At 34.2% G+C, this 5,000-nt stretch overlaps 1 protein-coding gene across 2 annotated transcripts in view; it reads left to right on the top strand.

Annotated features, from left to right (window-relative positions):
* The window catches only part of ken (zinc finger and BTB domain-containing ken and barbie protein), a 37,558-nt gene that overhangs the window by 5,222 nt on the left and 27,336 nt on the right, over positions 1-5,000 (top strand). For both annotated transcript variants that reach the window (XM_035863872.2, XM_035863871.2), the window contains exon 1: positions 1-16. This exon is cut by the window's left edge. The gene's annotated coding sequence lies outside the window, so the exon portion shown is untranslated. The remainder of the gene's footprint in view (positions 17-5,000) is intronic.

Consider the following 5,000-nt stretch of genomic DNA (forward strand, 5'->3'; position numbering starts at 1 on the left):
GGAATTAAATTGTGAGGTGAGACGATATAGATTAAGTATTTATGATATAGTTTTCTTTTTTTCCTCCTTTTCTTTTTTCACTTTTCCTTTTTCACTTTTACTCTTTATAAGTCCCTTTAAATGTCGTTGAACACGTGCAAATAATTGTTTTTGATCCTTTTCATCGATGAACGATATATTATAGATTAGTGATATCGATATTCTAAGAAAATAAATCGATAGATATTTTTCAAAGGAAAATCAAAACGCATAATGAACGATTCTCTAACCAAATTGTTGCAATATGTTAAATTTTTGGCAAACACGTGTGTTGCCATCGATTTGGCACAAGCTCGCTCGTTTAATGCTAGAGCCAAAATAAATTTGACATGCCTGATCTACCTACTTCATTTTGCCAGACACAATAGATCGTGCGTTAAATTAAAATTATTAACTACGGAAATGGTTCCAATTCGATAGCAATGACGCGAGGAAATGATTCGAATGAGACACCACTTCATATATTTATATTTACTTCATTTGTAATAGAAAAACATTATGTGTAAAACATATATATATATATATATATATATATATATATATATATATATAGGGAGATATGCAAGACCTTTTCTTTAGAAAACACGCGTATGCAATCGTGACTAAATTTTCAAATCTGGTCATCCTAGTTTTAACTTGTTTCGCAACGTCATCCACACCAAATACGGCGATCGATCTCTTCGCGTCGAAGGATGTTTACCATTATCTTTTTTCTTTTTTTCTTTCTTTTTTTCTTTTGCTTTTTTTATTTCCTTTAATATTTTCATCCCAATCGAATCCGACCTTTTGATATCTATAATTTTCTTTGCACGACATAATATCACGTTAAACTTACCATTTTATAACTCGTTAAACGAATCACATTACCAATTAATACTCGACAATCGATACGTTAAATTTTTCATTACGACTTGTTAAAAAATTCTTTCGAAGGTAAATCGTGAAACTCACTTGCCGTTTCCTCGATCGTATTTTACCGTAGTTGGTTAATACCATGGGCAGCGTCAACGAAACGACAAATCGTCGAGCCATTGCGGACAATAATAAGGCGATTCGCAAAGCCGGCACACCGACATTCCGATCTTGTCTCTTGGGTGTAAGACTTCGTGTAAATTAAAAGGGACCGGACATAATTGGGAATAAAAACGAAAGCCTCGATAACTTTCCTCCGATGGTTCCTATCGACTTTGTAGAAACGTTGACAATGAAAGAAAAATAAAATAAAAAAAAGTAATAAAAAAGAAAAAAACAAAAAAAAAAGAAGGAAGACAAATCGAAAGTATAATCTCAATAGAACCTATTATATTATAAATATTGGTATGTTCGATCGCTTTACATATCGACATAATTCTTTTTCTTTTTTCCTTGCATCAGTAATTGTTTACTGATAGATAAGACACGCATTTGGATCAACAAATTAAAAAATTATGCACTTCTTGGAATTTCGTAAAAAGTGTTTACCGTAAATATATTTTGTCATATATGTCATGCAAATGTAATATCTACCAAAAGGAAAGAAAAAAGAAAAAACTTTGATCTACTTCACGAAAAACAATTACGATTAATTTTCCCTATTTCGAAGGAAAAATGAATTCCACGGTAGTTCGTAAGCAAGTTTCGCTTTCTTTTCTCTTTCCTTTTCTTTGTCGGTATATACGCTTTTTTTTTTTTACATTCCGACAGGAATACGAGTGAACTTTCTCTCAGAAAATCTTCCGCTACCGACCAATTCCATGGAAATATAATGGAATAAACATACGAGATAAGAGAAATTATCTTGACGCATCGTAAAGGCAATTCTTACGCTTTTATACAATGTAACCTACTACTTTAGTTTCTTATTAAATGTTTTTAATATATTCGAGACAATGGTAAAGAATTGGGAAAGAAAAATTCGCGAAAAAAATAACTCGAGTATATCCGTTTATAATTTAACTCAAGGGGTTAAGGTAAAGGACCATGAGTATTTCGCGTAATCGGTGCGATAAATCGGAGCTCTCGAAAGCACAACGATTCCTTTTACGTCGACTAATAATGCCAAGGCATTTCAGTTTGATGTCGAGATTACAACTTCTCACAAATCCTATAAAAATTCTATTAACCATTAAACCATTAAAGTATCGATATTCTTATTTACTTCTTTCGATTTGTTTATGAATCAAAAGAAATTTTCATCAGAGATATTTTTCATTTAATTTTCACTCGTTTGAAAGAAACTTAAAGATTTGAAATTGACTTCATCTCTCTTTTCTTTTTTTTTTTTTTTTCGATTGCTACAATATACGCACGTTCGTATTTATTTTGTATCCTTATTTTCATTCATTTATATCTATTTTCATCGTATCAATCATTCCCATAATATTCACGTAAATTTTATTTATTTCCTCGCTAAGTCAGACTTCGTTATTCCTTTCACATTTATTCTTATCGTTTCGTATTTTTTCTTTTTTTCTTTTTTTTTCCTCTTTTTTCTTTTTTCTTTTTTTTTTTAATTTTATCTTTAATTAATTAATGTTTATATTACATAATATATATTTCTCCCGATCCCTATATTATCTTTCAATAATTAACATTTATGCATATACGCATGACATAAGTATCTTTTTATTACGACAAACGTAATTTCTAGTTCTCTTTCTCTTTGATTTTGCATCACGATTTATCTACGTATCTATCTATCTATCCATCCATCTATCTATCTATCTTTCTATCTATCTATCTATCTATCTATCTCTATAGAAAATTTCTATCGTAGTGCACGCGTAATGTTACGCGCGTTACGATCGACTTGGTTGGCGGCAATGGGACAAGAGTGTGATGAAATAACCGGATAACGAGAAAAGGAAACGTCTCTAATATCGTGGGTCGAAGTGAAATTTTAATCTACAACCATGCACCGCCACCGCCACCGCCGCAGACTCGTTCTCGCAATAAGGCTCGAGACTTCTTCTTGGGGATATAATTCAAGTTCAAGCGAGCCACGGTCGTTCTATCGTCGTTCGTGTGCATATATCTTTTTTACTCTTTCTCTTTCTCTCTCTCTCTCACTCTCTCTCTCTCTCTCTTTATCTCTTTCTGTCAGTCTATTCGTCCGTCCGTCCGTCCGTCCGTCCGTTCGTCTATCTGTTTTCAATTTTAAACGTTAACTTCATTTCTATATTCCTAACACCAAGTCATAAATCCTGTAAATTTTAAATGCCCATTTGTCTCACCATTTTTTTTATTATACATTTCATTTCCTTTTCTTTATTTCAAATTATTCACGTATAATATTTTTATGCTGATTGTGTCAAGTTCATTCTGTCATTTTTCTTTTCTTTTTTCTTTTCTTTTCTTTTCTTTTTTTATTTTATTTTATTTTATTTTATTTTATTTTATTTTATTTTATTTATTATCACGACGTACATACGTAACGTAATAGTTGTACATTAGTAATGAAACTTGTTCTCTTTCTCTCCCTTTCTCTCTTTTTAGTTTCCATACGTCTGTCTATTTCTCTCTCTCTCTTTCTCTCTCTTTCTCTCTCTCTCTCTCTCTCTCTTTCTCCCTCTCTCTCTCTCTCTCTCTCTCTCTCTCTCTCTTTCTCTCTCTTTACGTTAAGTTGTATATGTGTACGATTACGCAACGCTCCTTTTTATCTTAGTCAAGAGGGGGAGACAGAGAAAGAGGGGGGGAGAGAGAGAGAGAGAGAGAGAAAGATAGAAGAATAAAATGAAAGGCAACGAGAAAAAAGCATAAAGAGGAAAAAAAGAGAGAGCGAGAGCGAGAGAGAGAGAGAGAGAGAGAGAGAATATAGGAAAGGAGGAAAAAAACACGAGAAGGAACGGCGTGGTCGTCCTCATCATCTCGTCGACGGCTCTCTTGCAACTCGAAGAGAGAAAAAGCGATCTCCAGTCAAGGTCGAGCTCGCGCGCGCACGTCTTCGAAAGGCGTCTTTGCGTTCGCCATTTCGTATTCACCTGGGCATTATCTCCCACCCTCGCGACTGCATAGAGAGGATTGCATCCGCGCGCTCTCGTCGTTGGTTACAAACGAAAATCACGATCGGACTTGAAAAGGTGAACCGGTCGAAATTCCGGGTTAACATTACTCTTTTTCTTATCCTTCCATTTTTCCACTTTTACGCTCTTTCTCTTTTCTTATTTCGTCGAATCAACCTTCTCTCTCTCTCCCTCTCTCTCTCTCTCTCTCTCTCTCTCTTTCTTTCTCTTTTTCTCGTAAATATCTTTTTGACTTTTGGTCTATAAAAAAAAAAGAAAAGGAAAAAAAAAAGAGAGAGAAGGAGAAAACAAGGATAGGAAGAATGAATTCGTCGAACGTGAGAAAGGCAATTCTTTCTCGAAACGTCCTATCTTCCTTTTTTTCTTCTTCTTCTTCTTCTTCTTCTTTTTTTCTTTTTGTGTTTTTTTTTCTTTTTTATTTTAAAATGTCCAACTTGTCCTCACAGTAACAATAATTAATTTCTTATTATAACGTGTTTATTTCCTTTACATATCCCATTCAACGTTCACTTCTACGTATTTTCGCGAGACTCAATATAAGATTTATAAGACAGGTAGCTGGATGTATATCTAATCGCGAGATACCAAAGAAAGAAGAAACAAGACTCGTGAGAAAAGAGTATGAATTTGGTCGTCCACCTTCGATTCGGTTAGATGGATAGAAAGTTATGCAGTTAGAACGTGAAATGTCACGTGATTTCGTAATCATCCTCAAAGGTCGCGAAAGAATAAAAAGTCATGAAAGAAAGAAAGACGACGACGACGACGACGACGACGACGACGACGAGGACGACGACGATGACGATGACGATAGCTAGTCGTCGCGTAGCTCGGTTCTGAATCTCATTAAGAGAAAACAATTAACGAGGAACCGTTTGAAAAGAATTCTTCTTTTATTTTCTAAATGGAATCCTTCGCGATCGATCGCGAATTGGATATCTCGAATTGCTTGAATCAAGC

Source organism: Vespa mandarinia, chromosome 7 (assembly GCF_050613455.1).
Source record: "Vespa mandarinia isolate Hongniang chromosome 7, ASM5061345v1, whole genome shotgun sequence".
In the NCBI taxonomy this organism is placed as follows: domain Eukaryota; kingdom Metazoa; phylum Arthropoda; class Insecta; order Hymenoptera; family Vespidae; genus Vespa; species Vespa mandarinia.